The following is a 23,298-nucleotide window of genomic DNA, read 5'->3' as shown; positions in this document are numbered from 1 at the left end:
GATATTTTAATTATATTATTTCAGTTGAGATGTGACCCACCCCATTCAAGATGGGTCTTGATCTCCTTACTGGAGTCCTTTATAAAAGGATAAAGGACAACTAGGAGAATCCTAGAAAACTCAGAGAAGGCTCAGAGAAGCTGAGAGACAAGGCCACACACATAGAAGCTGAGAGAGGAAGCCACTCAAGCCCGAAGCTGGAAACAATGAACCTGGGTGCAGACTCCAGCCATGTACTTTCCCATGTGATGGAGGTGTCCCAGATGCCAGCAGCCTTTCTTCAGAGTCCAGGTATCATCCTGCTGATCCCTTAAGCTGGACATTTTCACAACCCAACTACTGTATATTTATAAGGTAATAAACCCCCATTGTAAAAGCCAATCCATTTCATCAGCTTGAGCAAACCAAGAGGTCTGGTATCATTGCAAAGACCTCCATTGGCCTAACTGCAAGTTCCCCTCCCCGTTTTCCTCTGCAGATAAGGTCCCCTCCCCAAACAATCCTCCTTATCAAGCAGACCAGGTACAGTGCCCGCTTATCCCCTAAGAGAGGGCTTGAGTTTCCTGCCAGCCCCCAAAATTATTCAAACACACCAATGACGTTTCTCTGCGGGAATCAGGGGCACCTCTACCTCTTGTTACTACAGGGTCCGCTTCCCACAGACCCTGGTTGTCCACTCTGTTCCCGAGTTCAACCCCCATGTGGTCTTGCATGGCACAGCGCCCTCTTCCCTGGACTGAGTGTATGTGACTAACCAGCTGCTGTCAAGCCCATCTGCCCAGTGCAGGGGTCATGTCTTCAGCCATCCTCATAACCTAAGGGCAGGAAGCCTTGCCTCACCAATGGGGTGCAGAGGAGGCAAACAAAACAACTAGGAAAATGTGTGTCTATGTTCTCAAAGAAGTAAACTAAGATTCTCCTCCCAATAAAAAGGCTTCACAAAAGAAATCTCTCTCACTTTCTACCATAGCATCTCTTTGTGAAATGCAGTTAGAGCTCAGTTCACATTGAAAGTGCCTTCACAACCACGTAGGACTATTTTTGCCCATTCCTAAAAAGACCATATGCTCTGGATTATAATTTGTAAATCATTAATAAATGACTAGTGTACTTATTACTCAGGAATAAGTGTTTATTATAATACATATTACTATTCATTTAGAATTTATTGCTATTTTTTACTTATTACCTAGTAATGAACATGTAGTAATAAATACTTAATACTTTTACTTCATACTTAATATTAAGTAGTAATACTCATAATAACAGTAGTCATAACGAGTAATACATAACAATAGATACTTGAGTAGAGACTTAAGAATAATAATAAATACCTAATATTTAATAAGTAATAAATACTTAGTCATTTATTAATGATTTAAGTATTTGCTACTTGGAATAAATAGCTTCCAAATAAATTTTCTTCATGTCATCATACATTTTAATTCTATTTACAAATGAAACCCATGAATTTAAATAAAACATGATTAAATGAATTTTGTCTGGTATATTGTATTTAGACTAGACAGTGACCACTAGAATCACTCCCAACCCTGAGATTCTATGCTTCCAACTTATATATCATTATTTTAGAAATATTTGATTTTTTATTAAACTTGTTATTTTGAGTTAATTATAGATCATATGCAACTGTAAGAAGAGATGCTTTAGAGAATTGTCACATGATCTTTTTCTTTTTGCTCTGGAAACATCTTTCTTCCTGTCCAGTTGGGGTACAGAAGTCGGAATTTCTAAGAACTATTTCTGCTCAGCCTTGTTGTTAGAAGAAAGTGCCATACCAGGCTCTATACACCTACCGCTTCTAAGGGAATGGAGGATCTCCACCAGACAGAGGTAGGTGATTACAATTCTGAGAAGTACAGCTTCATACCTAAAAAGGAAAAGACCTGGAGAAAGGAAGAATTTGACCACAAGGGAGTGAAGTGTCCAGACAGCAAACCACTCCTGGACACACTGTAGATCCATTTTAGACATACCAGAAATGTTGTTGACTGGCATGGCCAAGGGCTGGTACCATGTCTGGACCTGTCACATAATTGGGTCAGAAACTGGTTCCAAAGGAAGATTTTCTTATATAAAAAATGTTTCCAGAGGCAGAAAACATCAACTGGATATATATTGGACCTACCACAGCAGCTGTAGCAATGCCAGCTTAAATTCCGTCATGGAACAAAAGCCCAGAGTTTCACATTTCATAAGACACAACGGAAGCAAAGTCTGAGGAATTCTTGCTGATATCCTTCTCTACATTAAAAGACTTTCTAATTAACTTCTCCAGGGACTTACTCATTAGAAATTGCTCCAATGTCTTCAGCTATCAACTTTTAATTTTTTCTTACTCAGTTTTACATATATGTAATTATCAGCCAACCTAAAACACAAACAAACAAAAAAATCTCCCAATTGCTCTCCATCCTTCTAAAAGTCAAATTTCTTGAAAGAGTCATCTCCATTTCTTACTGCTACTTTCATATTTTAATTCACTCTATTCACAGTGAAAAGACCTTACTGCAAATCATTACTTTTTGTGGAAAAACATCTTTTTATAAAATAGTGCTAGGAATAGTTGGTGGTTGACTTTGTTTTAATGTCATAATTTGGCAAAATTAGGAGTTGTGGATTTTTTATCTGCCCCTCCCCACCTGCACATTTGATATTGAATATGAGTTTCTGTTGTTTTATTTTGAGAACTTAGTGGTCTATAAAATAATATATATTTTAAAAATCTTATCTGTTCATTAATTACAGGTCCACATTATATATTTTTCCTTATATATTTAATATATTTATATGTATTAATATTAATACTTATTGATAAGGCATTTGTAATAAAATTACCTACACAATGTTAAAAAGAAACAATACAGAGAGACCCCACATACCCTTTATCCAGTTTTTCCCAATGCTAATATCTTGCAAAACTATAGTACAATAGCATAACCAGGAAATTGGCCTTGATCCAGTACAGATTCAGAATGTTTCATCACTGCAAGGATCCTTCATGTGGCCCCACTATAGCCACACCCACTTTCCTGTTGAATTGCTAATACATTCTCCACTTCTATAATTTTGTCATGTGAAGGCTGTTACTTAAATGGAATCATCCAGGAAGTAACATTTGGTGACTTTTTCACTCAGCCCAATCCTCTGGAGATTATTCCAGATTTTTGCCTGTATCAGTATTTTAGTGCTTTATGTAACTGAGTAGAATTTCATGGTATGGATGTACTACATTTTGTTTAACCAATCATCTACTGCAGGACATCTGAGTGCTACAGTTTTGGGCTATTACAAATAATGCTGCTCCAAACACTCATGTAGAAGCTTTTGCATGAACAGATGTCTTCATTTCTTTAGGGTAAACATCCAGGAGTGCAACTGCTAGGTTATATGGCAGTTGTATGCTTAGATTTTTAAAAAACTGTCAAACTGTTTTCATGAGTGGCTGTAACATCTTATATTCCCACTAGGAATGTAGGAGTGATCCAGTTGGGTAGTGTCACTGTCTTTTTATTTTAGCCATTCTGTGCTAAAATGAAAGGCATGCAGTGATATCTCGTTGTGGTTTTAATTTCCATTTTCCTAGTGACTTAAGGAGATTGAACATTTTTTCAGGTGATTATTTGCCATCTGCATGTCCTCTTCAGTGAAAGGTCAGTTTATGTCTTTTGCCCTTTTTCTAATTGGATGGTTTGTTTTTTAGTGGTTAGTTTTGAGAATTCTTTATCTATCTAGATTTGAGTCCATTGTTGGATATGTGGTGTTTTGGTTTGCTAAAGCTTCCAGAATGCAGTATAGCAAAAATGGTTGGCTTTTAAAAAGGGAATTTAGTTAAGTTACACATTTACAGTTTAAGGCCAATATAATGTCCAAACTAAGGCATCCAGGGAAAGATACCTTGACTTAAGAAAGGCCAATGGGTCCAGAAAATTCACCTCTGTCAGCTGGGATGGCACATGGCTGGCATCTGCTGGACCTTTGGTTTTTGGTTTCAAAAAGTTTCTTCTGGGCCATTTTCATTCTGCATCTCCAAACATGTGGGTCTCCTGTTGGCTCTCAAGAGACTGTTCTCCATGTGTCTAAGTTTCCTCCAAAATGTTCTCCCTTTTAAAGGACTCCAGTAAGCTAATTAAGACCCACCTGGAATGGGTGGAGTTACATCTCCATCTAATCAAAAAGTTAATACCCACAATTGGGTGTTGTCACATCTCCATGGAAACAGTCCAATCAAAGCTTTCACCCTAAACAGTAGTTTTGCTCCACAAGATTGGATCAGGATTAAAACATTGCTCTTCTGGGGTGCATAATAGTTTCAAAATGGCACATGCAGTTTGCAGATATTTCCTGTCAGTGGCACATGCAGTTTGCAGATATTTCCTGTCAGCTTGCTCATTAATCCTCTTAATGAGATATTATTGTCTTAGAAAGCAAAAGTTTTTAATTTTCATGAATTCTTATGTATCTATTTTTACTTGGCCTAATTCTAGATCAACATAGGTTGTCCCCTATTTTTTCCTAAAGTTTTATGGTTTTACATTTTATATTTAAGTCCATGATACATCTGAGTTAATTTTTGGATAAAGTGTAAGACTTAGGTCAAGGTTCATATTTTGCCTAAGAGAATTGTGGTAGGCAAATAGGAGTCTCTTTACTGACAGGTGGAGGTAGAATTCCTGGTATCTCACTCACCCTCCATTGACACATGGAGGTATGAGTGTGTATGCGCGGGGTTCCTCATTACTGTTGGGTGGAGTTGAGAATTCCAGCTCCCCAGGTTTCTTCCACTGATACCATGTTAGGAGTGGCCTCATTATTGTTGGGCAATCTTGAAAGTTCTTAATCTCTACCAGCTTCCTTTGATACCAGCCCAGCATGTAGAAGGAGGAGAACCTCACCTCTGCCAGGTGAGAAGCAAGGCTTGGTTCTCCACTACGTCTTTCTTGACACCACAAGGGTCTTCATTATTGGCTCTTCACTTTGTCTTCTCTGACTACTGACTTGAAGAGTGCTGGGATGCCTTATTACCTAGAAGCTCTAGATTCCCACTCAGCTGTGGCTGGCACAGGTGGGGGTAGGATCTGTTTTCTTTGTGGTATTTGACTGGAGTAAAGCAGTTATTGTCTAAAAGTTTTCTATCTTGCTGGACTGCCTCTTTCCTGGTACTTTAGCTAGAGAAAGCAGGGTTTTGTTCAGGAGCTCTTTTGCCTGTGCCTGATGGAATTTCCAGGTTGCTAGCTTTTTCAGCAACTCATCTGGAATAGATGAGGTCAAAAGAATACCCAAGGGGGTGGGCCACGGTGGCTCAGCAGGCAAAGTTCTCACCTGCCATGCCAGAGACCAGGGTTCAATTCCCGGTACCTGCCTACACACACACACACACACACACACACACACACACACACACACACACAGAAAACCCAGGGAGCTCACCATCTTTTCATTCCTTTGAATCTGAGTTCCCCAGCCTATCTGCCTTGTTTGTTCTCTCTTTCAGAGTCCTCTTGTGTTTGGTTTACATATAATGTCCAGGGCTTTCCAGTTATACTTAGTGGAAATTATAGGGAAAAGACATCTATTTTATCTTCCCAGAAGTGGAAGTCTCTATGATGATTTGTCTTTTAAGTAGTCAAAACTGGAACAACGCTTTCAAGGTGTCTCTAAATCTTGATCTTTTATTCATTTATTTACTGAAATATTTGTTGAGCACCAGTTATATACCAAGCACTGAACAAGACAAATAAGATCCTTGCCTCCATGGAGTTTACATCTTAGCGGTGAGGCGGACACTAAACAAGTAATTACACAAACAATTATTCTAATATGGTCTGGAATATAAAGGTCAGTTTATCATTCATGATTCTCAGCATTGCTGTGATGAAAAAGCATTCATTAGGTGCCTCATTTCTCTGAGCTGTACAAAGATAATGCTACCAAATGTGTGAGCCTAGTAACTTACTTAAGAAACAATTTTAGTCTCGGTCATGTTCAGGAAGGTAGCTTTCTTTACACATTTAAATATCACGTCAATGAAAGAAGCTGCTGCCAATGTGTTATGACAAAACTATGTTTAGTTACTTAGTATTTACCCCTTAGAACAAGCATATGATTCCCAACTCTCCACTCCCTCCACTCAAACTGCCGCACCCCAGCCACTAAAGAAGCTGATGTCCTTTCACTCTTCCCCATTTCTAAGAATAGCATGCCTCGCTACCTTGCCATTCCGAGTTCCAAATTCAAAGTTATTTTTCTCCTTCTCTTGCATCCACCTTCTTCCATCCAGGCCAGAGGCAAAACTGGTGAGCTCTACTCCCCAAATATCCTGAATCTGAGCCCTTCTCCCCATCTCACTGTTGCAACCCTGGCTTAAACTACCACCCTCACTGGTCAGGACCGCCACCCCCAACAGCCCTGAATTTGTCTCCTGCTTTAGCCCCTGACCCCCACAATCCTTCTCCACAGCAGCTGAGTGCTCCTTTCAAATCTCAAGCCACGTCATGCCTCACCCCTGTTATAAGTCCTCTGATGCTTTCCCATCACCCTTAGAATAAGAATCAAGTGTCCTACTCTGGATTTAAAAGTCTGACTTGAACCAAGCTCTGGTTCTCTTTGGTTCCACTTTCATCACGAACCACAGTCCCCTTTGTTCACCATAATCCATTCATTGCAGCCGTTTTCAAACACCCTATGCTTCCTCCACTGTAGGGCCTTTGTACTGCCTGGTTCCCCTGCCTGGAATGTTCTTTCCTGCTAACCTTTGATGGCTGGCTCCTTTTGTTTTTTAGATCTCAGCCTAAATGTTACCTCATCAGGGAGACCTTTCCTGACCATCAAACCTAAGGTAACCCCTCAGCTACTCTCCATCAGGTCACTTAAAAAAAAAATTCTCTGCATGACATCTATCATTGTACAGCCTTTTTCTTGCTTATTTGTTTGCACTGTACTCCACCCAAGTAAAATATAAACTCCGTAAGAGAAGAGGCACATTCTCTTTCTTGTTCGTTGTCCATAGTGGGTACTCAATAAACATTTATGGAACTGATGAATGGGAAGTCCTGAGCCCTTTTGTCATTGCTGTGGAATATCAGGTGATGGAGAATAGGCTCAAATGGCCAAGAAAAAAAAATCAGAATCAGTAATGGTTAGAATTTACTAAAAGCAACGTTCTGAGACAGTAAACTATCACGGAAGGAAATGGAATCTCTTTGTGTAGTGATTTTAGCAGGGTCAATGTCTGTACCTTGTACCAAAGCTGAGCATGGATAATTTCAGAGTTGAGAAGGGAATGTTTCACAGGAAAATAGTTGCCAGGATCTGGCAAATAGTCTCTTAACAGAAACTGAGTAGGCTATTTCCTCAGAAAGGCCCGTCTGCCATGATAAAATACAGTACCAGGAACAAAAATTAGCCAAAATTATCCAAATCAGCGTGGCCAGCATTGTTAGGTCATGGGTCATATATTTAGCAATGAGTTTAGCAAAAGCCTCTTTCAACAAATCAACACTCTTCAGGGATGTTGAGAGGTGAAGGACAACAAAAGAAAACATTATCAATGTCTAGCATTTAATGAGCATTACTTGGACCAGTCACCCTTTCTAAGGACTTCATTATGATTAATAATATAATGCCCTCACAGTCACTGTTGTGTACATGACACTGTTCCAAGTACTAGGAGGTGAGGGAAGGATAAGACCTAACCCATTCTCTCAAAACATGAGCAAGGTCATGGGCTATTTGAGAGAAGATTCAAGTCACACTTGTAGACATTGTATGATTAAATTCCAAAATGAAAAAAGAAGCATGGACCAAGGGTTCCCATCTTTGGGGTCCCAAGAACATTTAAGACTCCCAAAGAACATTTAAATGTAGTTAGGAAGCGGTACCAACAATTACCCATTAGCTGAATAAATAATGTCTCATTCATACTTGTACTACTCTTTTCAAATGTATACAAAAGATGTGATTATGAAAATAAATAATTATTAAAAGTAGCTACTCAATTCAGAGAATAAGAATAAGAACTGGAATTAGAATAAAAGAACAAGAATAAGAAGACAAAGAAGAAGAGGAGGAAGGGGATTGCTCAGGTTTTAATAAGCATTTTAAAAAGAATAAACATTTTTTTAAAAATGTTTATTAGAAAGTAAGTCTTTCAGAGAAGCCTTTAAAATATTTAATTCATTTAAAAATAATAAACCCATTGCATGTTAACATAACATATATTTTTAATGAAAAATAACTATATTTTGCAATCTAAACGATTAGGAAGAATGTCATTATTTTGCAGTTTTGCAAATCTCTGTAATGCACTTATTAGAAGACAGATAGATTTTCATAAGCTTCTCCATTAGTCTTACATAATCTGTTATTTTGGATGAAGTGGATAAAGAAAATTCAGCATCACACAGATACGTTGTTGGAAAATAGAGGAGATTTCAATAGTCATTTCAAATAATTGCATATATTCTTCTTTTATACCAAACTCAACAAGAGCTGTTTTCTTAAGGGATACTTGCAATGAGGAATCTGACTTAAAGCAACAATTGTTTTTGTACTCAGTAATCATGGGATAATGAGAGTATAAAATGCAAATAATGTTTTAGTATTGTTATGGAAATCAACTAATAGATTTTAAAAGTACATCACTAAGGCATATGTAAAATTTTTGTCATGGGAACAAAGGTTGGGAACCCCTGGCTTCGTGGTGTACAGGAAAGCAAGAAGTTGATGTGAGCTGAAGTAGTTAAGAAGTAGTTCTTCATAGAAGAAGTAGATATTGAGCTGTGATTTATGTCAGTTAGCTAATATTGTTTAATAAACCACCCCTAAACCTCAGATGTGTATCATAATAAACATCCTTGTTTATTCATTACTCAGGGTTGCTTGGCAGTTCTGCAGATCTGAGTTGGTCCCATCCAGGCTCACTTCTGCATCTGAGGAAGGCTGTGGCCATCTAGATAATTTCAATGATCTGGTCTTGGTTGGGCTTCCTTTGAAGTCTGGAGTCTTGGCGGGAACCACTGGGCTGACTGGGCTCTGCTCCATTGTCTTGTCCTGTCCTTCAGCAGGCTAGCCTGGGCGTGTTCTTATGATGAGGGAAGAGGAGCAAGAGGCAGAGTGGAAGACTGCAAGGCTCCTGGAGGCCTAAACTAGCACCTGGTGCATCATTACTTCCCCTGTGGTCTATTGGTCAAAGCAAGTCACAGCACCAGGCTACATTCAAAGAGTAATGAAATGCCCTCATTACTTGATGTGGGATATGGCAAAGTCACATTGCAGAGAGTGTGGCTATAGAGGGGGTAAAGAATTGGAACTATTTTTGAAACAGTCAGTCTACTACATTATTAAACCAAGTAGCTGACTTGATCATACAAGGTTTACAGTCACTTCTAGTCTAGCAAGAATAATATGTTTTCTTGGTTGCACTTAACAAACAGCAGTGTAACATGGGTGAGGTTTTCTATTCTACAGTGAGACCCTTTCAGGTATCTTAGAACAAAATGGGTAGCAATGTGGGGATTTTGAGGCATCATTTGGCATAACCAGAAGGAGGTCCTTGGTTCCATAACAGTGTTGGATATTGCAAGGAAGTGGGAAGGGGAGCCAGCAGTTGTCTCATACATTGCCACATCTTTGCCACTATTATGGGACAAAGGCTGTGGATTCTTTCGCCTGATGCACTCAATAACCAACTCCTGAGACACTGGGGTTTCAAAGAGAGAAAGAGTTTATTACTAGATGCACAGTAGGAAAACAGATGGCCTATTGGCCCCAAATCTGTCTCTCTAAACTGCAGTAATCCTGATAGTTTTATCAGAGAAAAAGATGGGCAGTGTTTAGGATAATGAGCACAGTGGCCCCAGATGATGTAATTAGAGGTGATCTAATTACTGAGCATGCACAGAGGGATGACACGCTTGGTCATTGGTAAGAAAATGGCAGAGTATTATAATGAGGTCTAGGTGATTTGTATGTTAAAGTCTAAGCTACTGCACATGTCAGGTGGGCCTATTTTGGTTAGAGTCAGCTCATTTATCAAGATAACTTTGACTTGGGGTGGGTGGGCTCTGGGCTGACCCAAGACCATTCATTAATAAACATTAGGGACTGCCTTTAGTGATTACGAGACTCTAAAGTTGAAAAACTAGATAAATGAGTATAAGGGAAGGTTAGCCAAAAGGTTTTTTTTGCAATCACAGGGGTAGAAGATAAGGACTATATAATCTTTATCAGAGATCAAGTCAGTTGTATTACAATTTAGAGATTTAAGGTATTTCCCTCTGTCTACTCCAATACACACGAAAGCAAAGAAGAATATTATAAAGTGATTCAGTGTCAAAATCATCCCTTAAATCCTGATTTCTCCGTTACACCACCCCCACCATAGAACATCTTTCACTGTTTGGAGTTCTGTCTTCTGCCCACTCCTCAGGAAGGAGTGACTATTTCCATGTGAAGCAAAATGCCACGGAAGCAAGAGCACAAGTTCTCAGATTAGAACAGAACTAAAGGAACAAAGATTTTTGTGAGTATGTTTTGGTCATCATCTGAAACACCCACATACAGTGATCATATTGTTCATAGCAAATTTCATTACCCACAGTCCCAGTCATGGATTGCCTTTTCAGAATCTTCTTTGTTTCAGATTTGCTGAGTTATTCAGACTGTTAAAAAGCTGAGTGCATGTATAAGCCTTAAATCAAATCATGTGTCTAGAATATTTCCTTTGAGGAAAGTTCCTTTTCTCATTATTTCCTCATCTCCCCACCCCCTCTTTTTTTTTTTTTTAAGTGAAAAGACTTCAAAGGGAAAATTGCCTTATTTTTTCATCTAATGGTATACTGGAAGGAAAAGGCAGTCTTTTGAAATACATGTCTCTCTGTGAATGCCAGAAAAAAAAAATGTGCACAGTTTTTTATTAGCAACTGCCATCAAAAGTCTTTTCAAAAATATTCAGCTGTCTGAAATCAGGGTACACACTAGGGTTATATATTTTGTGAGTGGTATGTCTTGTGATATAAAACAGCATTTTAGCACTGATATTGCAATGCAGAATGGGAAAAAAGAAGCCAGTTAAGAGTAGAAGAGACCATGAGGTGGGAGAGAGGAGAGGGTGCATGCTCTCATATGTAGAAACTGGATGGGTTGGAAGAGGGAGGAACTGCCCACAGAAGCAGCAAGCCTGTGAATCACATTTCAGATGAGTCAGGGAGCCACTGATGAGTCAGCAAGCCACTGCTGCCTCTTCCTGTAGATTTTGCTACAGGTGTCTAGAAGTAGAGGTGCTTTAAGCTTTTCCAAGAGCCCATCAACTAGGAAACTATGTAACCCCTTCCACCCAGACTATTGCTCTAGCTTTTCCCTCTAGCGACTACTCTCACATATGGTTCCTTATCCCCTTTGACATTTGTGGACTGGATTAGTCTATGTTGCAGTGGTGAAGAGGAGCGTTTTGTGTATTGTAGAATGGAGATTCTGCTCAATAGTATCCTTGGCCTCTGCCCAGTAGACTCTAGCAGCACGCCCATTTCCCTGTTGTGTCAACCAAAAATGTCTCCCTATATCGCAAGCATCCTCTGAGAGACAAAATTGCCCCCAGTTGAGAACCAACTACCCTCTGAATGGTTAACCGCTGAGAAAATCACAAATCACTAGGGAAAATAAATAGGCAGGTGGAAATCATTGCTGCCATTTTTTTAACCCACCCAAAGGAGGAAAATTACCCCAATCTCCAGCTAGAAACAGGTAATTCCTTCCATTAAAACACAAGAATTACAAAAATAAATAAATAAATAAAAAGCAGAGCTTATCCCTTTAAGAACTGTTGTGAGCTCTGTTTCAGCCTTACGATATGAAATAAATGAATAGCAGCCAGCTACAACTGGTCAGTTTTTGGAAAGAGCCTCAATTGCAAAAGAGAAATTTAGGGCAGTAGCTAGTGCCCACTCTGCACTTTACTTCAGGGGTTAACGTTAAATAGGTTCCATGTATGGCTTGCCTTTACAATTCCGGGTCAGAGTACCACTTTGTTTGACCCAATGGGGGATTTGCTTAGAGGGACACAGCAGGAGAATGAAGCTTCCTCTTTCAACTTTGCATAGACTAAGGAACTCTGTCCTTTGTGGCCCCATTGTGCTTGGAATACATGTCTACTTCTCGCAGCACCTCTAGGAGTTTACGCCTCCCGCCCCCCTTTCTAAAACAGACTTTCCTTCTATTTAACCTTAATCTCACAGCCGGGGATTATGTCTTATATTACTAGGACAGTGCCTCAAAGCTCTTTAATATTAATTTCTTGGGCCCTTATAAAATCACTGTAGGTAAATTCAAGTGTCTAAAGAGGTGCTAGATTTGTATGAAGTTAATTCTGATAGTAAATACTGCACAGCTGATGTTGTCTCAAATATGTTAGGAATTATAGAAATACAGATAACTTACTGTTCTTGGTAGATGTTTGTAAATATACACAAAATAAGTGAAGCAGCTCTGAACTTTATCTATGGCCAGACCTAAAATAATGATATGACATACATATGTGAATTGTTATATTTGTGGCTACATATATATTGTGAGTTTATTGCATAATTGGTGAGGGTGATTTATGTTTGAGCACTGTTCCTTTCTTTCCTCTAATCATTATGCTTTGAAATGATCTTCTTATGAATAATAAGATGACAATGCAATGAATAACCATCTTTTTAAGCAAGAAAAGACGGTCTCGTAGCATCAAATAAACGTGCTTTGGCAAAAATATACATTTATTACCCACATCTGGCATTTGCTGACATCGCACATAAACCCAGAGACATGAAGTATTAGACTACTTGGAAATCTCTGATGCTTTGTTAGAAATCTCAGAAGAAAAGGCTCTAGCAAACTGTAAATATGACAGCTCATTTCAACAGCTACTGTCAGCTATGATGCGTGTTTCATTAAACACAAGGCACGTGCTGGGATCAGCGGGACTGTCCCTGAATTAATAAGCCAGGCTTCTTTTCACGAGGCTAGCTCCTCCTGGCCGTGCTAATAATGGGCTTCCTTGTTCTATTTCAGATACGGAATGTCAGTACAACAGTTATAATAAGACCTAAGACGTGCAACGGCCTATGTGCTTTCAGGTTTTGCAGCAAGCTCTTGGTGTGTTTTAGGATCCGATTATTCCACTGAAGCATTTAATGAAATACAGGGTCAGAGGGACCCTGGGGGAGCTCGCTGGACCCTATTCCCCACCTCCACCACCACCCCCAGCCCTCCTCCTAGAGACTGAAGAAAGAGTGATACATTCACTTCCAGAATAACCCATGCTTTGAAACTGTGCTTTTTGGAGAATGGGCTTATCATACAACGGCAGAAAAGCTCAGTTTGCTATTTGGCTTGTATCTCGTGGTCTGCACTGAATCATAAAGAGTTTTCAGTAGTGGCGGGCTGGTAAATGCGTGAATGGTGAGCCCGTCCCAGGGCAAGTGGATGTCCAGCCCCACAGCGTGAAATGGAAACAAAAACAAAGGCAGTTGCATGAGGAAGAACAAAGGAATGTCATTACTGAAGGGTGCTGAAAATAGATGGTAATTAATATTTTAAAACTTCAAAAAAACAAAAAACAAAAAACAAACAAAAAAGCAGTTCATGGGTGCAGTAGGAGGTGGCAGTAGGGAGAAGCCGTGGCCTTAAAGCCCAAGGGGGCTCCAGAAACGTTGGCTGAGGGAATGGTTGGATATATTCAGGGAGACACCTCTGAATCCTGTTTAGAGTAAATTCATTACATGAAAAGCCAAGCTAGCAGAGCAAACATCTATATTACAAAAAGATTCTTCATATGATTCTCTAAGGGTTGTGTTTTCCCCAGGACATTAAAAAAGCTAAAAAGGCTGCACCCAAAGCAGTGCAGCACATTTCCTCCCCTTGCTTCTCTTTTTCATATTTGTTTGGAAATAAATATATATTGCTTGTTTAAAAGGAAAAAAAAAGAAGTTATTTTAAAAATGTAATTCAGTTGACAAAAACTGTACTTTCACAAAAAATGTTCTGAAATAAATGTATTCACAGAGTGGCGTTACTGGTGTGGAGTCCACTAGGCTTGAGTGTGCACCCTTTGGGTGGGATGAGAAAGCTGAGGTCCAGGAAAGGTCAGGGATGTCCTCAGTGGCATGACATCTAGCTGGTAGAGGCAGAGTCTAGAACTTCCCTGCACAGAGAGAGTAACCTAAATGAAAATGGTGACAAGAATGGATGCAAAGGAAATGTGGTCATATTACGCTAACCGGAGATATTGGATTCTAGAACATTCCCATTGTTACAAGGTAAATTATTCCACCTGTTCAGCCTCTGTCACCTGGACACAGATCCATCCACCTAACATGTATGACACCAAATAGGAAATAATAGTACTTTCACCATCACCTTCGTCAGCACGTACCTGACTTGAATGCCTGAAATAATTATAATCGAGTTTTTCCTGGGGAAAAATTTCAATATTGTGTTCAGTTTTCTGTATTATGAATGCATGCCAAAGCGGAGTTTGCAGTGTATTATCTAGTACAAATCAATTCACTGTCACCTCCAGCATCCATTTTCACACGGAAGAAAGCAATTAAGATTTAGAGCAGGTGCTGCTTTGATTATTAATGATAAACCCTGTGAAACACATTGAAATGTGTGTGGTATCATTCAGAGAAACATCTCACTTTAAATTGGAAAATGTTTCCTGGCTTTTTTAAGGAGAAAATCACAAGCAGTTCAAAGTGCAAATATTTTAATGTAGGCAATACAAATTTCTGGCTCTCTGAAACTTGGGTTCTGCAAGGAATCAATTCTATCAAATGAGTGGGAATGAGGCAAATGATTGTAAACTATTCTTAGCCAGCAAATTTTTTTTGGAACGATTTTTTAAATTAATAAAACCAACCAACATACAACACGAACATTCTTAACGTATGAACATTACATACTTTGTGTGCAATCAATGGCTCACAGTATCATCGCATAGTTGTATATTCATCACTATGATTACCTCTCAGAACATTTACATCACTCTGGGAAAAGAAATAAAAAGAAAAAAGAAAAAACTCATAGATACCATACCCCTGACCCCTCCCTCTCATTGACCACTAGTATTTACCTCTACCCAATTTATTTTAACATTTGTTTCCCCATTATTTATTTATTTTTAATCCATATTTTTTACTCATCTGTCCAAACCATAGATAAAAGGAGCATCAGAACAAGGTTTTCACAATCACACAGTCACTTCGTGAAAGCTATATCATTATACAATCATCTTAAAGAAACATGGCTACTGGAACACAGCTCTACAGTTTCAGGCACTTCCCTCTGGCCTCTCTAATGCACCTTAAACTAAACAGGGGTTATCTATATGACATGTAAGAATAACCTCCAGGATAACCTCTCAACTCTATTTGAAATCTCTCAGCCACTGACACTTTATTTGTCTCATTTCTCTCTTCCCCCTTTTGGTCGAGAAGGTTTTCTCAATCCCTTGATGTTGAGTCCCAGCTCATTCTAGGATTTCTGTTCCACGTTGCCAGGGAGGTTTACACCCCTGGGAGTCATGTCCCATTTAGAGAGGGGGAGGGCAGTGAGTTTGCTTGTCGTGTTGGCTGAGACAGAGAGGCCACATCTGAGCAACAAAAGAGGGTCTCTGGGGGTGACTCTTAGGCTTAATTTTAAGTTGGCTTAGCCTATCCTTTGCAAGGATAAGTTTCTTATGAACAAACCCCGAGATTGAGGGCTTGGCCTATTGATTTTGTTGTCTCCACTGCTTGTGAGAATATCAAGCCTCCTCCAAACGGGGAAGTTGAATTTTCCCTCTTTTTTACTATTCCCCCAAGGGGACTTTGCAAATGCTTTTTTTTTCACTGTTCAAATCCCTCTGGGATTTATCGAGGCATCACTCTGGACAAACCTACAAAATCTCATGCCCTACTCAAGGTTCCTTGTACTTATGGTGTTCAGTTATATTAGGAGATCCACTAGTCAAAACATAAATTTTGTACCAAATAAGCATTTTTTGCTATAGTTTCACACACAAGTTAAAGTTATAAAATATGAATTACCATCTATTTTCAATACCCTGAAATACTGACATTCCTTCATTCTTCCTCATGCAAAAACATTTTTTAATTTGTACATTTAGTCACTATCATTGTACACTCTAGGTATTTCCTAGAATATACCATCTCAGTCTTTATCCTCTATCTTTCCTTCTGATTTCATTTGTGCCCCCAGTCCTCCTCCTTCTATCATTCTCACATTCAGCTTCATTCTGTGTACTAATATTATTGTACTACAGTTGGGGAGTATTGTGCTATCCATTTCTGAATTTTTTACAATCAGTCCTGTTGCACAATCCGTGTCCCTTCAGCTCCAACTGCCCAATATCTACCTTGTTTCTATCTCCTGATAGTCTCTGTTCTTAACTGAAATTCTCCGAGTTCATTCATTAATGTTAGTTCATATCAGTGAGACCATACAGTATTTGTCCTTTTGATTCTGTTAGCCAGCAAATTTTAAAAATTGATATTCATAATAATATTTAGGATGGTTTGCTGACTACATATTCCAGCCTACCTCTTCCATCCTAAATTCCAATATACATATCTATATATATATATAGGAAAGATATATATTCTTAAAATATAAAAGACCTGAGAAATAAGAAAGATAACCCTTGTAAATAAGGAGACACATGGCATCCCAGAAATGGAGAAAAGTCCCGAATTCAGAGAGCAGGGGCCTGCTGTCCAGGGTGGGGTGGCTCTGGGGTGCCCCAGCTCTGAAGGGGTTCCGGGAACAATGGCATGAGAAGGTGGGGTTCTGCAATGTGGCAGACAGGGCTGCTCCCCTACAGTCCAGTGAGTGTGGGCCCTTGAGAGGTGAGGCTACACCTCAGGAGACAGACCAGAGCCAGGGAACGTGGAAAGGCCAGTCCAGAGACCAGATCTGGGTTAATCCAATGCTTTGACAGCTCATCTGTCTCTTTCTGTCTTCTCTAGGGTAAACCATGTTAGGAAGCATCCACAGACAGATGAGAACGTCAAATGCAAATATGAGCCAATAGCCAGAATGACTTGTTATTTTAGGTAAGTAAGCAATCAGAGAGAGACATCAAAACTTGTAAACAAAAGAACTGAAATAAAAGGAAACAGAGTTAATAGAGGACAGAGATGGAGACATTGCAAAATTATTATGGTGAATGATATCTCAGAGGTTATAGAGTATCAGACGTCATTGAGGCAAAAACAAGTTGTATGAATAACAGAGAACCTGAAAATGAAAACTGTGACTATTAAACAGAAGATGAAAAAAAATACAAAACAAAACAAAACAAAAATGAACCAAAAAAACTATGACTATTGAAATGATAATTTCAATAAGTAGACTAATAGAAATAGATCAACTTTAAAGGGAATGCCCTGGAGAACTTAACCTAGAAATTCTCTGAGAAGACAGTACAAAAGGACAAAAAGATGGGAAATGTGAAAAGGAAATGAAAGACTTTAGAAAATATCTCCAAAAATGTCTACCCAAAGGAAGAAAACAGAAAGAAGGGAAGGAAGAAAAAAAAAAATCCAAAAAACAGTGTGACTCTTTCCCAGGGTGGAACTATAATTCCAATTGGTTAGATTTTATTTATGCTCTCAGAAACTAAATGTATCAGTGATTACAATAAAAATAAGTTGGTTAATTCATCTGCTATACACTCTCAGATTGGGTAAAAAACAAAAACAAGAAAATTTGACTATGTACTGCTTACAAGAGACACAATCATGAACCAGAAATGTTGAAAAAGATTTGGAAACTAGATGCTAACAAAAACCTCTCAAGTAGGGTAACGTACAGACAAAATAGAATTCATGGTGGAAAAAAAAGGCATGAAAAGGAATAAAGAGTGTTATTTCTAAATTCTGAGATACTGAGCTATTTGTATATAAACTGGTTGTTCCCAGAAATTTAGATTATTTATGTGACACCTGAAACCCAGAGTAAGAGTTCTGAAGCTATGAAAGTTAGCAGTATCCTGTAAAGGAACTGTTCAAAAAGTTGGAAAAAGGATCAAACTTCAGCTAGAGACATGGATGAAACGGATGTGGATAGGGTCAGGGTAGATCAGAATATAGGATACAGGATGATATTGTCCATATTTTAAAATTTCAACTTCTGTGTGAGACCAAAGGAAGACATGTTTATTTGGTGCAAAATTTATATTTTGGGTAGCACATGATCTAATTTAATTTGTATGGTCAGTTTAGTTGAACCTACCATAGGTATGTGGAATCTTGAACAAGACATGAGATCTTGTTGGTTTGCCCAGGTTAGTATGATGCCCTGATATATCTCAGAATAATTTGGGCAGTGAATAAGGAAATATTTTCAAAGTCCCCTTAGGGGACTGGGGAGAAAGGGGGAAATATTCAACTTGCCCATTTGGAGAATTCCAGATATTCTCACAAGCAGTGGGGACAACCAAATCAATAAGGTGAACCCTTGATCTTGGAGTTTACACCTATAAAGCTTATTCCTGCAAAGGATAGGCTAAGCCTACTTAAAATTAGGCCTAAGAATCACCTCCAGAGAACCTCTTTTGTTGCTCAGATGTGGCCTCTCTCTCTAAGTCAACTTGACAGGTGAAACTCACTGTACCTCCACCCCTTACTTGGGACATGACTCTCAGGGGTGTAAATCTCCCTGGCAATGTGGGACAGAAATCCCAGGATGAGCCAGGACTGGGCATCATGGGAATGAGAAAGCCTTCTTGACCAAAAGGGGGAAGAGAGAAGTGAGACAAAATAAAGTTTCAGTGGCTGAGAGGTTTCAAACAGAGTTAAGAGGTTATTTTGGAGGTTACCCTTATTCATTATATAGATATCCCTTTTCAGTTTATGATGTATTGGAGTGGCTGGAGGGTAGTACCTGAAATTGTTGAGCTGTGGTCCAGTAGCTTTGATTCTTGAAAATGATTGTATAAAATATAGCTTTTATAATGTGACTTTGTGATTGTGAAAACCTTGTGTCTGATGCTCCTTTTACCCAGGGTATGGAGTAAAAAATACGGATAAAAATAAATAAATAATGGGGGGTGAGGATAAGGGGTAAAATAAATTGTGTAGATTGAAATACTAGTGGTCAATGAGAGTATGGGTTGTATGAGTTTCTTCTGTTTTCTGGAGTGATGCAAATGTTCTAAAAATGATCATGGTGATGAATACACAACTATCTGATGATATTGTGAGCCACTGATTGTATACCATGTATGGACTGTATGTATGTGAAGATTTGTCAATAAAAATATTTTTTAAAAAATAAATAAAGAGGATTTGTTTCATATTGTGAAGAGGGAATTGTAACACAAACCATAATGTAACCAACAAATTGCCTGAGGTATATAAAGCAAGAACTGATAGACTTGTAAAGGAAGAAGTTCACAATCTTAAAGGGATATTTGAACATATTTTCCACTAAAATGGATAGGTAAATTCAGACACACAGAATTTGAATGACAATTCATAAACTTAATCTAATATGCATATACTGTGATTACAAAATAATATATAAATGCAATATAAAATTGTATGTGTGTGGATATACTACATATACTTTAAACATACATAGAACATTCCTAAAACTGTTCATATAGCAATACAAAGAAAATTTTAACAAATTCTGAAATTCCAAATAAAGCAGAAAATTAACAGGCCATATTCACACACCATATGCAATAAAATTAACAATGAAGAGATAGAAGCAATATACAAATCAAAAAACTGTCCGACTGTAATTAGAGACTAAATTCTTTCAAGTTAAAGGGAAAAATAGAAACTATTATTTAGAAATAAACTACGTGAACACAATATATTATTAAAGCCCATGGCATAGAGGCAAAGCTCATAAAGTTTAGAGGATAATTCATTATCCTTTAGTTTACAAAGTCCTGAAAACCCAATGGAAACTGGCTTAAGCAAATGAAAGAACATGTGGCATATGTAATTTAAAAATCCGGTGTAACCTTCAGACACAGTTAGTTCAGGGGCTTAAACAGTGTTATCAGTTCCTCTTTCCTCAAGATAGACTTCATTCTCAAGATAGATTTTCCCCATGGGTATCAAAATGGTGGCCCTTGCAATGCCAGATTTGAAAGTTTAGTTCAGCAGCCTCAAGAGAAAGAGAACCTTTTTGCCAAGAGATTTAGCAATAGCAATAGTTCAGAGGCTGACTTCACTGTGACATTTTGAACTAGGAGTAGGTCTGCCCTACTCAAAACACACATAGTGCAGAGTGTGTAGGCAAAATAAAGTCTAATTCAATTAGGAAAGTCAGAAAATAAATAAACTAAGCTTAAAACTCAAAGACTTAAAAAGATAAAGTAAATCCTGAGAAATAAGGCAAAATTAACATAGCAACATTTCCTTAACTTTTGCAGTGGAATCAATGGACAAAACAAAATCCTGGTACTTTGCAAAAGACTAATAAAATAGAAAAATCCTTGGCAAGCCTGAGGAAGAACAAGGATGAAAACACAAGCAAAATTAGGATTGAGAAAAAGCAGAAATCAAGACACACAAGTTTTTAAAACCGTAAGAGTACTATTTGTGACTTCATTCAAAATAAAATAGAATATTAATGAAAGAGATGATTTTCTGGGAAAAGATAAGTGTATCAAAATTTGGCTAAGGAAGAAGACCCAAAATCCTAAAATATACACACACAGGAAAACTGAAAGATATATTTCTAATAAACGCCACCAACATCAGACATTTGATAAGTACACTCAATCAAACTTCCCAGAAGAGTTACCTCCAATAGCATATAAACTATTGTGTACCCTAGAAAGTTATGACATCCTTCCTAAATTATTTTATGAGTTTGGCATGAATCTGGTAGCAAAATTACAAAATTATAAAAATAGCATGGGAAAACAATAGGCAAATACCACATATGAACAAAGGTGCAAAAATAAAAAGAAATAAATTAACTACAAATTGACTTCAGCAATTAGTAAAAAAGTTCAGCAAGATATATAGATTCCAGATTTACATATAAGAGTACATAACAATATACAACTAATAGAAAATCACAATAAAGGATTCCTGTATACAGTAGAAACAAAAAATAAAATGTTTAGAAATAGCCTAATAAGAAATTTGCTAGAGCCAAATGTAATAATCTATGACATTTACAGAAAAGGCATATAATTATGATGGGAGAGAGAGTACAAGTCCTTGCACAAGACAGGAACTTTTCATCTCCTCCTTCCTTCTATCCTTTCCCCCTTTTTAACCTCTAGCACATCTTATTAAAAATAGCTGCCTAGCAGCAATATTCACAATTTGTGATGGATGGAGGTGGCCAAAGGGAACATCAACTAATGTACAGAAGGAGAAATTGTGATGTATACATACAATGGAATATTGAACAGCTGTAAGGAAGAATGAAGTTGTAAGGCATGCAAGTAGGTGAATGGACCTTGAGAACAGCAAATTGAGTGAAATAAGCCAGAAAAGAGAAGACAAATATTTGACACCTCAACTAAAATGGACTAATCATAATGTGCAAACTCTGAGCATAGGTTATCAGGGGAAGGCTTATTGTACAGTTTTCTAGATTGTAGTCTTACAGCAGTCACATCTATTCCTGAGTTGTAATGATTATTCCTAAATTCTGAAATGCTGAGAGCTCTTTGTGTATAACCTGGTTGGTCCCTGGAACTTTGGGTGTCTGTGTGATCCCTGAGACTTAGAGCTCAAATTCTATAGCTATGAAAGTCAACATAAAGTCAACAACAGTTTAAGCAACTGTTTAAAAAGCTGAAAAGGGGATCAGACTTCAATTACAGATATGAATGAAACAGATCTGCTTAGGACTAAGGTAAAGCAGAATACAGGCTGAAGTATGATATTGACTGTGTTTTAAAACTTCAACTTCTATGTGGGGACCAAATGAAGAGATGTTTATTTGGTGCAAAATTGATCTCTTCTGCAGCACACCAATTTAAGTCGTATGGCCAGTTTATTCAAATACAATAATTACATGGAAACTTGAATAGGGAGTGAGATCTTGTTGGTTTGTACAGGTGTGTATGATGCCCTGATACATCCCAGAGTAATTTAGGCAGAGAATAAAAAAAGTATTTGCAAAGTCCCATTGAGGGACTGAGGAAAAATGTGGAAATATTAAATTTCCCCACCTGGGGAATTCCTGATATTCTCACAAGCACTGGGGACTACCAATTTAATAGAGCAAGCCCTTGATCTTGGGATTTGCACTTATGAAACTTATTCCTGCAAAGGGGAAGCTTGCCTACCTATAATTATGCTTAAGAGTCACCCCCAGAGAACCTCTTTTGTTGCTCAGACATGGTCTCTCTCTCTAAGCCAACTCGGCGGGTAAATTTACTGCCCTCCCCACTACTTGGGCCATGACACCCAGGGGTGTAAATCTCCCTGGCAATGTGGGACAGAACTCCCAGACATGAGCCTGGACCCAGCATTCTGGGATTGAGAAAGCCTTCTTGACCAAAAGGGGGAAGAGAAATGAAACAAAAAGTTTCAGTGGCTGAGAGATTTCAAATAGTGAACAGGTCATTCTGGAGATTATTCTTACACGTTATGTAGATATTCCTTTTTGTTTTCGAATAGTTAGAAGGAAATACCTGAAACCGTTGAACGGCATTCCAGTAGCCTTCATTCTTGAAGATGACTGCATAATGACATAGCTTTTACAACATGACTGTGTGATTGTGAGAACCTTGTGAATGACACTCCTTTTATCCAGGGTATGCACAGATGAGTAAGAAAATATGTACAAAAAGAAAATTAAAAATGGGGGCAGGGAATAAGTAGTATTAGATGTTTTGGATGCTCTTTTTCATTTGTATTCTTATATCTATTTTGGGGGGAGTAATGAAAATGTTCAAAAATTGAATGTGGCGGTATATGCACAACTATTTGATGGTACTGTGAACCGTTTATTGTACATTTTGAATGTTTTTACAGCATGTGAATATATATTAATAAAATTGCATTAAAAAAATAGCTGCCTATGATGAAGGCATTACCTCTTCCTTGAGTCGGATGGTCTACAGCCTAAATAATTTGGGAACAAGGAGACCTTCCGATTCCTGATGGATCCGTGTAGGACCTTCTGGCATGTTCAAGCAATGTGCATATTACTTCCCTCTGTATCTAATGACGTCATTCCTCCCCAGGAAGTGCAGTCCTTTTTATAAATTTATAGATTTTCCTTTTTCCAGAGTGAGTCTTAATG

General features: G+C 38.2%; 1 long non-coding RNA gene across 1 annotated transcript in view; it reads right to left on the bottom strand.

Moving 5' to 3' along the window:
- LOC143669757 (uncharacterized) overlaps window positions 1-16,799 on the bottom strand; it is a 37,800-nt gene extending 21,001 nt beyond the window's left edge. Inside the window, exon 1 of the long non-coding RNA XR_013169046.1 lies at window positions 16,704-16,799. This is a non-coding gene — a long non-coding RNA (uncharacterized LOC143669757). The remainder of the gene's footprint in view (window positions 1-16,703) is intronic.
- Between the last annotated feature and the right edge of the window lie 6,499 nt (window positions 16,800-23,298).

Source organism: Tamandua tetradactyla, chromosome 26 (genome assembly GCF_023851605.1).
Source record: "Tamandua tetradactyla isolate mTamTet1 chromosome 26, mTamTet1.pri, whole genome shotgun sequence".
Lineage (NCBI taxonomy): Eukaryota > Metazoa > Chordata > Mammalia > Pilosa > Myrmecophagidae > Tamandua > Tamandua tetradactyla.
Note: the sequence above shows the minus strand (reverse complement) of the source record. Positions and strands in the feature narration are given on the sequence as shown.